At 42.4% G+C, this 12,422-nt stretch overlaps 1 protein-coding gene across 7 annotated transcripts in view; it reads right to left on the bottom strand.

The window, feature by feature from the left end:
• Positions 1-12,422, bottom strand: part of LOC121591716 (zwei Ig domain protein zig-8) — a 207,823-nt gene that overhangs the window by 143,190 nt on the left and 52,211 nt on the right. The window lies entirely within an intron of this gene.

Raw genomic sequence — 12,422 nt, 5'->3', positions numbered from 1 at the left:
TTTTTGGTTTCATCAACATTCATCACGTTTGAATGATGTAGCGCGCCGCCGCCGTAGAAGGTCCGCACACAACGTCACGCTAATCAGAGGGCGACGCTTTAATTGGCTGTCGCCCTGTTTTGTCGAAAAGTTGTCAAAACCATGTCATTAATGTGACGACGAAGACGCCCGCTCACCGTGCCGGGTGCCATGGTAGTGCCATTAATCAGCGTCGGGTGGCGGCAAAACTTGTGGGCGGAAATCGTGCCAACCATTCAACCCTTGCGCGCGCGCCATCTTCACTCGCATCCTGTATCTCTTATCTTTACCGGAGCAGGGTTTTAGCTTTTATGCGATAGCGAAAGCAACCATAAACAACGTAGCGCCCACGAATGGCGGAAAGGCATTATGGCGGCCCGAACGTAGCCGGGCGAGACCCGCGCACGCAGGAATCAAAACCATCAATTATGCATTTTGGCGTCATGTTCGCACGATGGATGGCTTTGATGTGCTGCTGTTACTTTCTTTTCAAGAAGCTGCGAACAAAGTGTGGAAGGCTTCTTTGAAGCGTGCGTTATGTTTTTTATACGTTCGTTTCAGGGCCGAGAGTAGCAAACGATGTTAAAAAGTACTGTCTAATCCATTTAATTGGGCAGTGAGTGTTCAATCATGTGCCAAGTTAAACATTTCCTTTGTAGAACGTATTAATTCTTCCAGAATTAAAAAATAAATAAAATAAAGATGATGTATAACATGGACATTTTAATCTGAGTTTAACGCATTTCCTTTGAAACATGTTGTTCATTTTTAATTTGAAGAATTTTCTAGGTAATCTCTTTTTATACCTCAAAGACATACGAAAAGTCTTAAAAAATCACAATATGTACATGCTGTGAGGTTCTATCATGATGTAGGAACAACGCAGAAGGTTAGGTCATTGAATGACATTGGTTTAAAATTTTGAGTAAAGTTCGTTTCATTGAATTTTCATATGTGTTTTTGAACCTTTATAACGAAAATGCATAGTAATTTTTCAAAAATAACGTAATTGTGGCACGATTTTCTACAACACACTCATCGTATATTTGAGAATTCCCTGGACGGTGTCGTGTTAACATCGCTTAACTTTCTTGAGCGCATGACGCCATGATAGCGAGCAAGTAGGTAACATTCAATAAGCGTTGTCATGTTTCACACGAGCATGTTAGTTTAGGAACTAACCTGCGTGCTCAAACTCACACATACTCCAGTATTCCTCGGCTCCATCCAGAAAATACATTATATTACTCAATGGGCACAAACACACTAGTGGCGTGCTCTCTGGAGCGCACCCATGATTCCGATACTGGTTATTGTTAGTTCAATTCCGACTCTAGCAGTATCGGAATCACTAGTTGCACCCAGAGCCGTAGTCCTCCGGACACATTCGAAGTTGTCCAGAGTCGTTTGAAGTTATCCAAAGTCATGCGGAGCCGGCAGGAGTCGGCCGGAGTTGTTCAGAGTCGTCCGGATGAATTTCAATTCCTGTTTTTTTATCTCTTCCTTTCTTTTACGCGTGCTCTTTGTTAAAAAGCCTTGATTTCTAAAGATGGGCCATTTTCTGTTTGAAGCCAGCAAGCTGAAAATTTCGGCCTGTTCTGAGTCTAATCTAGTCTGAGGCTAGTGCTGCGTGTAGCTTTCTATGAAGTGTTGACATGATGGCAGCCATCATGTACCAAACTCTAAACAGATGGCTAGTGTCGTAGAAGCTCCCAATAACAGTCTGAGTCGACTGGAGTCAGCAGGAGACCGAGTCAGAGTCGGAGATGAAATGTCAGACCACCAAAACATTGCATCAGCCATCTGCATCTGACTGCGGTAAATTCTGGATGCCTCCGAATGACTCCGGACGAGTCCAGATCACTTTAATTCTGGACGACTCGGGGCGATCCGCCGGTAAGTATAAATAGAGTTTTTATTATGCATTAAAATATAATATAAATACCACTTAAATTGCTTATTTTATTTCATCATTTTCAAAATTTTAAATGAATTGTGGCAATTTATATTTCTTGTATCCACTAACTAGCCGGTCTCATGGTACAGTCGTCAACACGTACGACTTAACAACATGCCCGTCATAGGTTCAAGCCCCAAATAGACCGTGCCCCCATACGTAGGACTGACTATCCTGCTATGGTAACAATAAGTCACTGAAAGCCAAACTCTCTTCATTAGTGGGTACTGGCAGGCCTTGACCGGCATCGGTTGTTGAGCCAAAGAAGAAGAAAGAAGAAGAAGAAGTATCCACTAACTACCTTGTAAATGCATTACCAATTAACCCAGCCGCTGATATGTCATCGCACATGTAAAACGTATCCATTTAAAAACAAACACATCCTTGGCAGGGAAAAAACAAATTTCCCTGCACTATCGAACGTGAAATTGCAAAATCGAAATTGGAAAAGTGTCTGTTAAACTAGACCGCTAATGGATGATAAGTGACAACCGGCCACGCCAGACGATCGTATATCGGGGAATGGCAATTGCAAAAATGAGGCAAACATACATACTTTCCGCTAGTAACAGACGAGTGGTGCGGGTACCTTCGTCATCGTTTCGCTGGAAAGGTGGTACGTGGTCGTGCCAAACAAGCAAATAAAACTAGCAAAGAACTGTAGGAAAATGCCACATACCACTCGAACAGTAGTCAATGTGTTGCTTTTTTCTGTGCGCTTCATACGGAGTGACCGACCAAAACGTTGAAAGGAAGCTTTTTTGAAGCTGCTTGTTTTTCTTGTCACTCTATCTCACTCTCTCTCTCTTTCTATCTCTCTTGGGCTAACTTCATGCGCAAAACTACATACTCCTCCCACTTTGCCACACATTTCCATACACTGGTCAGCACCGAAACGAAAACAGTCCGCGTTCTACAAAACCCCCAACGGGGTGGATTCTACTCTGAGCGTGTGGGCATGGATATAAATAATCAATTATTCAAATTTTTCACCCTAGCCAGTACGGTAAAGTGTGGTGCCCGGGGCAACGGATGGGCCTTGTTTTTTTTTGTTTTCTTTTGCTTTTTTTAATCAACCCTGGCTGTTTTGCCTTGACGTGGGCCGCACTGCTTTAGCTGTGGTCACGAACGCTGGCCTGTCGTGTCTGTTCGACGCTGCTCACAGCACATCATGCTGGTGGTTGGGCGTTTTTTCTTCCCCATTTATTTTCACACCCACCCATCCCACTTGGGCCCATGTGTGCGTGTCGATAAGGACGTCACAGGAATGGCACGCACGAGACTTCAGACAATCTTTGCCAGCAGCAGCAGCAGCAGCAGCACACGCATGGCGAGACACACTCCCTACACCACCGGCACGTTTAATCACGAAAAAGAAAATCGACTCAACAAAAAGCGCACACCACCACCAGTGGTAGGGTCGATCCATTTGTCGAGACACACTCTTACACACACACACAAACAAAGCCATCATAAAGTGGAAATTCGTTCCACCAGAAAACATGGCTCATGTTTATTGCGCAGTGTCTCCCATTTCCCAAACCCTGCTCACTGGCAGTTGTCTGCCGTGCCATTTCATCATCTTCCACGACATCATCGAACACGGTCGCTTAGGGAATTTATTACCAACATGAATGCCACGAGCCAATGCAGCACGATCAGTTGTTGGCATTTTTGGATAGCTTGGCGACTTCTGTGTTGGTTTTGTTGGGAGCGGCTGTTGGAGGAGCTTGATGAACATTGCTTTATTTAGTTTTGAAAAACCCGTTGAGAGTTTGCACATTCCTTCTATTTATTTTAGAGCCCTACGGAACCTATGCAGGCTGTGGGGGTAAACTAGGGGCAGCTGGAGACGATCAAATAATGTGCTTGTGTACTAATGATAACCACCATGTCATACACAAAGGTAACATAAATAACGAAATGTATTTCGATTGCTTAAGGTCATGTGGATTTATTATTCCATGTGTAACCTTATAAATCATAAAGACTTATAAACCTTCATATAGTGAATGTAAACCATAAACACATACCGAAATCGCTAGACAATCATTTTTAATCTTTTTTCATAGCCTTAACACACTTCCAGGGAGTAGGTGAACGAGCCCCGTTTTTACATAGTTTTATTCTCAGAATCGTTAATGAACTCAATGGACCAAAAGCTCCCGATCGGGTGAAAACGTTCAAAGTTTTTACAACAAAACTGCTGTACCACCTGGAAGTCTTATTAAATTCACGCTATTTGCACCCAATTTCCGCTGGATCGGCCATTCAATTCAAATAAACTACACCGTACATGCTACCGCTGGCAGTAAAATACGGCCGCAGTTTCGCATAACAAGCGAATTCCGGTGCACAAATCCGAATCCGGGCGCACATACACGCACACACACGCAGGATCGCAAACTAAACCAAAAACGAAAAAAAAAGAAGTTTCACAATTGGGTACTTCTGCTTCAAAGATTCATTGCTTTCGGTGCAATGAAAATGCTAGCGTCATGAGAATCGAACCGTTTTCCTCCCGGTGTGTGTGTGCATTTGTGAGGGTTATTTTTTGCTCTACTACCCTCTCTTTCTCACACACTCGCTTCCTCCGTTCTCTCCGTTGCTTCCTGTGTGATCACTTGAATATTTTGGCAGTTAGCAAAATTTCTAACCAAAGCACTGGTTAGCCTTTCATTCCGTATTGCATTTTTTATTCCACCGTGCACCGAAACGCGCATCCGTTATTCGTGTTCCATCGATGGTGCACGAAGGGTTTGCTGTCCAGTCCACGTGTGAGTTTTGCCCTTCGTGTAGTGGAAGTTTTGCGTGTTATCAGTTGTGCTATCCAGTTTTTTTGTTGTTGTTGCCAGCCCTCTTTTTCGGCACCAACAAATTCGATGGTTTTAGTTTTAATTCATCCGTTCCGTCGATCGTTTTTGGTGCGCTGCGTTGAAAAAGGCGTGCATCTTTTTTACAATCACTCATGATGATCCCGTTCCCGATGCCAAAGGGAAGGCAAGTGTTGATTTTTTTGAAATGCCCCCTTTTTTGGTATTTTATTTTTTTCATTTTGACAAAACTCGTACGTCCCAGCTTGCAAACGACGACGATAAATGCATCACCGCATCACCGTGTCAAACATCAGCAGTCGGTCAGCAATCAACTGGCAAATCCACTAAATGCAGTTATGCATGATGCTTGCAGTGGTGTCCTGTTTGTGTGTGTGTTGTGACCGTCGCTCCCTACCAACCGTTCCGTTTTGGCAGACGGTTGCTCGAGTTCGCCTTACCACTGCGACCAGCAGCCGGTTTTGTTCGGACCACCCGACAATGGTTCGCAATCAATTTCAATTAATTTAAATTTCAAATTAAAATTCAAATGATTCAATTAATTCTACGTCCGATTGGCGCTGGCTGGTGGTCGCTTCATCCCTCGGGTTTGGCTTAGATTGAACGAAAGAAACAACCCCTCCAGTCGAAGCTTACCCCATTCCACTCTGTATTCTTATTTAGCTTTATTTTTAGCTCCCACTCACTGCTTCATTGTTACGCCTAGCAGCTGCAAGGTGGATTCAAGCTTTTAAAACACAGCTGACGGTTAGTTTCTTTGCCGTGCCACGAGCGGATCCTCATGCTGAACGACACCGCGTTTAAACCACACCATGAGCGAACCCTTGCGTGGATAATGATGCTCGCTGCTGCAGCGTTAGTATAATTGGCCTCCGCTTTCAGTTAACAATGCCACCCACAGGCACCACCATCGAAGCGTATTCGGAAAATCAGTCACGGTGAAATCAGCAGTCGCAAGGCCAATGCCAAGTGGAAATGGTGATTGGCCTCCTTTCTAAACCGAGCCAGCAGCAACGGCGATGAGCATTGTGCTCTCGATTTGCATTTACGATTGCACGAACAATGGGCGGTTTCGATGGGGGACGGGAAGGGTTGAAAAAAAGGGAGGGTGAATTTTGTTGCATACCGGTACGATGCTCGCGATGCACTCCCTTGCAGTATGCGCTTTTTTTCTTCTTCGCTCTCTCACTGTATTATGCAGCGCATTATCGAAATCAAAATTGAAGACGATACAATTGGGCTCTGCTTGTACAAGCACGGGGCATTACTTTGTTACTACGGAGGGTATGTTTTCCTATCGTTTTAAGCAATTTAAAGATTTTTTTTTCGGGGAAGACTGTGACGTTGATTGATGCGTGACAAACTTGGACAATTTTTAATGCACACAGTAAATTGATATACTTTATTTAAACTGGTCGCTGGATTATTTTTAAAACCATTGCCTATTAAAATCCCCATTTTCCCTCATCCCCATCCCCCCATGAAATATGAATCCCCATTTTTTATGAAAGATATGAAATGTTCGTTTATCAACGTTTCTTTTTTAATTTTAAAATAAATAATTAGTAATGAGTTGCTTTTCAGCAAATTATCAAACTAAATTCGAAACTTTATATAAACAAATGAGTTTTCAAAAACTGTTTCATCTTTTCACATAGCAAAGTGGGATCATTAATCACAAGGATACCCAAGAAATATTTCCTATAGCTTTTACACTTAAACATGTCTTAATAATGCTTGATTTTGAGTGTACTAAGCCACATAGTTTCAACAAGTTTTTTGAAGATGCTTCACAGTCTTCAAAGTTGTTAAATCTATAAACGTTATGAAGGCGACTATAAGACTGGCTTATAAAACTTATAAAATGGCTGGTTTTTATCAACATGTAAATGTATTCTTAAGCATGTTTTAAGACTTGTTATTTGAGACTGAGGCATCAAGGTCAACAGATCTTATTAAATGCATATTATGTCTTGGATCACTTATGAGTTTATTTTCCTTTAGCTTGCAGTGATAATGTATCAAATCAGAAAACCGCGATTTTGTCGATATGCGTTATCTCGCACACTACCTGTACGTGGAGAGTCTTAAAACGTGTTATTCTGCACAAATGCTTTCTAAAGCAATGCACTGTTTACAACTATCGTAGCCACACATACAGCGCTACAAATCGATTGAACTTGTGATCGGGAAAGTTATCCTGATCTTGAGCCAATGGAATCCATTTTCATACAAAATATTATTGATTTGTGTGTCCAATATGCGTCAGCCATGTTGATATGATTTGATAAACAAATTAATAATTTACGTGACAAATATAAAAATGGTAACTTTTAAAAGCTTTGGGTGCAAACTCAGGGCGTTTCAAACAAATCTATATTTTTTATATATTTATTTTTAAAATAAAAGGGACGCATATTATTGAGGCGCTTTGATATTTTTGAAATTATTATAATGTATTTCAACAATGACATTTTCTTGACATGAATTTCAGCTCATATGCAAGCGATTTCACCAAAAAAAATATCAAGACAACGTAACGATTCTCAAATAATTCTCAACCATTTTTATGACTTCATGTTCATTACTTCAAAACCGTCTCAAGCACATGTTAATAGCAATATGCTGTATTTTTAATATTATATTTGCGCTTCACATCTTAAAAGACTAGAAATTGTTTTAACAAATAGTATTAACAGACTTCTGTAGATGCACTCTTTCAGTCTTAAGAGAATTTGATTATAGTCTCATTAGGTCACACAAGACATTCAAATGAAAAAGGAAAACTTAATTAACTAACCGTAACAACAACGTTAAAACTATGATAAGATTAAAAATGTTCCTTGGATAGCTTTCAGCGTTTCACAATGATGACTGGCAACGAAATTAAATGTTAACTCAACTTAAAAGTTTTCTACCGTAATCCATCCACTCCAAGCAGCACAGCTCTAATGACCCTCTTGCTGTCATTGCAATCTACGTTCGAAACAATCCCTCGTGAGTGAAAGATTTTTCGCTCCTGTGCACCACATAAAAGTAAACTATCGCGTGCAGCTCACTTACACCTTCCCCTAATCCTTCATTACTTTTGTGCGGTCTTGCCAGCGTCAGAACGCGTCCCTACCAACGCAATTGCAAAACGTTTGCCCGGGCCCTCCAGGCCAAAAGGCTTTGAAACCCGAGTGCAGTTACGCTTGCCTTGCTGCGCGAGCCAGGTTTAATGTGGTGCAGTTGACTACGTACGTAATTCGGCGTATCGGGCGGGGGAATCGCGAAGGAACGGGGGAGAAGCCTCCGGGAAAATCTCGTACTACTCACACTCACCTTTTGCCAGTAACCATGCGTTCGTACGAATTTATTGCATATTTCGTATGCACTTGACGCGCGATACCGCTGCAACGGTAGCGGTGCAATTTGCGTCTGACGCGCTAAATCTACCCTCCGTTACGTGCTGCACCGTATGTCTGGTCGTACGTATGGTACGTTCTGGTCGTACCAGCGAGATAGAGAGAAGAAATTAAAAATAGTAGTAACCCGACACTAAGCACGAATTAATTTTATGACTTTTTATGTCTCGGCACGATGAAGATGTGAAAAGCAAAAAATAAACCCAACCACGCCAGAACGTCCTGAAATGCATGGCGCTGAAAACGCCTCCAAAAAGGCACTCGACCGTTGGGAAACCGCTGCCACCGCTCAAAAAGGGGGGTTGCAGCTGCAGTTGACGGCACATCCGACCACTCGCTGCGTAGAGACAGCCGTGTTTAAGTGAGTATGAGGCGACGGCTCTCAGCTTCTCGGCAATTCCTTCGCTGAGTTTATCGGGTAAGAAAAATGAAACCAACGGTTGAAACGGGGTTGTGCAATTATGCGTTACGAAAGCGTGGTACACCTTTGAAGCATGCACCTGGGCTGCATAATTATTTAGTTTTTTTTTCTTCATTTTCTCCCCAGCTTCCTGGAGCATACTTACACAGGACGACAGCCCCTTTCCTTTCGTCACATCGATTTGCGATGTGTTTAGCGCGCACAGTGTGCTTGTGGGTGAAATCGAGCGTAAGAGGCTTATGCTAAACAACTTCCAGCGCTTTGCCCAACCGCCCCAAAGGTCCCTTCGCACCGTGCGCCTTGGTGCCGGTAATGAATGCTTGTGCTTCATTACTAAAAACCACCCTCCCACCGGGGAGCAACCCTTCCGCAAGGCAGCGGACGGTGGTGGGCGATTTCTTGACACCCGGTTCGGCGCGCACGGGAAAACCCAGGTAAAGGTGCGTTACGAAATTACTTTAACCGATTGTTTGTAATCCTTCTAAACTTGAAACGAAAACAGCACTCCTGCCAGGGTGCACCTTTTCGCTGGCCCGAGCCGCAACCGCTTTGGTGTTGTTTTGTTAACGCGTCTTAGTTCACGCCATCAGCAGGTGAAGCGGACGAAGATGATGATGATGCACTCGCGCTGCTGGCACCGTTTATGTTTTCTTAACGATAGAGCAGACGCCGTCTTGAGCCGCTGCTGAACGTAAACTGACACAGCCGGTGCCACACTGGTGCCGAAACAATGGCTTACGAGGGGAAGCCGTCTCGCCGTATGTTTGCTGAGCTTTGAGAAAGTTGATAATCGCTTGTGCAAAGGCAGGCGTGACCCTTGACTAAACTGCCGACAAATGGATGCCCCATGCTGCGAGGCTGCGCTGCTGCCGCGTTCGGTTGAGAGTTATTTTCTTTTCAAAATGAAAGCGTTCGCGAAGGCTTCGTGGGGTGCCGTATTGCGCTACTGAAGGTTTAAATCGTTATTTATGTTTAGAAGGACTTGCTTAAATGATGTTTGCTAGAGTGGATGATAATGATGGTAAACGCATAGCTTTGTCGTCCGTGCTTTGCTAACAGCTGTCTTATTGACAGGCGTGAACAAGAACGAAACAAACCCAAAAATAATAAGGAAGAAAACAGTATAAAAAATAATGAGAAAGATGAGCAATTGGTAAAATACATAATAAAATTTATGAATGAAACAAACGTAATGATCGGAAACGATCAACACACAATTAAAATCCAACCGAAAAGACAAGAACTAAACCTTCAGACATGGACATAACAACCAATAATCAAATCACCAATAACAAAAATACAACGACACCAACTCGGGAGCGATGTTCGACACAAGCACTTCAAAATCTTAAACAGAGCAGTGTTGCTCTATTTATATACTACCATGAAAAGAGAAAGAAGAACAAGAAGCCTTTATATGAGGAGACTGTGGTTAATTGTATCCAGTGTTGCCAAATGTCATGAGTATCAGGAGATTTTCACCAACGAAAACAATGAACATATCCGTGGTAGCTTGATGCTCATTGCTGATAGTCAATAAAAGTGCGTCATGACATGCAGAACACGGCATGTGAATACTTGAGTCCCACGCGACTGACAAGCTTAACTTAATGCCGGTGCAAGCATAATCATGACTTTTTTCTGGCTGTGAACAGTGCTGCCAAATGCCACTGTTTCCGTCATCAACACTCATGACTGAAACGAAGCTCAAATCAGATCACGTACACAACTGAGATGATCAGTGACTATACTCAAACAGTTGGTGGATCAATCACATTCTTGGTGACATTTAGTTTAGCACCCAACTTTTGATCACTCACTTGGTCACGACATTGTTGTCGGCGATAATCGCGACATTCTTGGAATATACTTGGCGCGTGGGCTCTAGCAACGAAATGAGCATGCTTTCTCCCTCTATCTGTTTTGATTATCTGTCGAGTCAAACAGAGCGAGAAAACATGCTCATTTTGTTTCTTGGAACCACTCGTACGCACCATATATCTCCCGTGACTATCGCGATGATCACCGACTGAAAATGTCGCGACCAAGTGACTGACCAAGAGTTGGTTGCACACAATGTCACCAAGCATGCGATGGTCGCACCAACTGTTTGAGGCTCGCCTCTGATCATTACAGTAGAGCTCGTGACGCTGAGATGATTTTGTTTCAGCCGGAATTTGTCATGACTATGTCAGTGACATTTTGCAAAACTGATCAGAGCAAAAAAAAAAAAATCGTGACATAGTGACTGACCAAGCAATGGTCGCAAACATGTCATGAGCATATATTAGTCACAGCAACCGTTCTGAGTATTACCTCTGATTATCACAATTGAGTACGTGACGCTGATATGGATTTTGTGTCAGTCAGATTTTTTTTATGACACTGACAGTGACATTTTGCAGCACTGATTGAACAGTCTTTTGAGCCTATATTTTATGCCAGAAAGCTGACATTTCAGTGAAACAGTATTCTTCATCCGGGTTGTATCCACGGTTGTGAAAGTTACGGTCGACCGTATTGGATTTCAGCAATAGGGTACAAACAAAGATACATTTTGAGTTATGGTACTTTTATTAAATTAAAGAAAAAATAGATAAAAAATAGAAAACAATTTTTAACTGTTCTTAGTCCAGCATGTCCAATTCATCATTCATGAACCTACCCAATTGCGCTTGGGATGAATCGGCGTTTGTTAACATACTTTTCAAAATGAAATAATATAGGCTGAAAATCTGAGACTATAGTTATGCGTGTGGTTTTGTTTGGAGTGTTTGATTTCAGCCACCAAGTGTCAAACTCCATATGAAACAGTCCTAAGGTTAACCTTGCATCACAATGGGACTCAAATAATGTTTGCTATTTATTTGAAAACAGTCGTTACATATTTGCATTTTTTTGTATTTGAGAGTTAGATGTGTCATCATTGAACTTTGACTATATCAAGTCTTCCAAGTTTCATTCATCAAACATCAGTATCATTTACAACGCTTCCAATGAACAAACAATGCTAATCAGCTATTCAGCATGAAACAACAGCGTCCAAATGCATCAAAAGAATTATCTGTTTGGTTTTGCAACACCTTCGAAACTATCCATATATTGTTTGAAATTTCATGATTATGAAAGAATTTGGTCCGCAACAAACCCACCCAGGGCGAATGATGAAACTTTGCAGCAACTTTTGAGTAATTATCTGTAATTTAATATTCATATTGCCACCCGCTGGTGCCACCACCACCACCACCACCACGATCGCAGCATTCGGATGAAAAAAGTTTCACAATTTATGAGCGCTTTTAAAGCTACCAAGAATAATCGAAAAGTTTTGAAGCTCCGTTTTGAATTCCATACCCTCCCGAGCCAACCTCCTGCCGGCGGGCGCAACGGCAACATAATCGAACGTTGGTTGGAGCAAGGTAAATGAATAGTTGTTCCAATTGAAAGTGTGTTTAATAAATGAATTCTCGGTAGGTAAAACCAGCGCACCATCGTTTTGATGCGGGACTGACTGCAGCCATAATTTGCTCCCCCACCTTTGCCCCGCTGTGAAGTGCTAAAGGAAGCAGCAACAAAAAAAGCTTTGATTCGAATTATACCAGCAAACACTAGTAAAGACAGTACAGCTGCAGCACAGCTGCAACACGGTCGATGACGTATTTGCAAGTTTTGCATTCCACTGTCATGCAGCGCATAAATGGGGACCGAAACTGTACGAACCCATCATCCCACATTGTGAGAGAAATGAGGCCCCCGAAGAGTTGACTGCAAAAGAGAACTGATGC

Source organism: Anopheles merus, chromosome 2L, assembly GCF_017562075.2.
Source record: "Anopheles merus strain MAF chromosome 2L, AmerM5.1, whole genome shotgun sequence".
Taxonomy (NCBI): domain Eukaryota; kingdom Metazoa; phylum Arthropoda; class Insecta; order Diptera; family Culicidae; genus Anopheles; species Anopheles merus.
The sequence above is the reverse complement of the archived record's forward strand: the minus strand, read 5'-3'. Positions and strand labels throughout refer to the sequence as shown.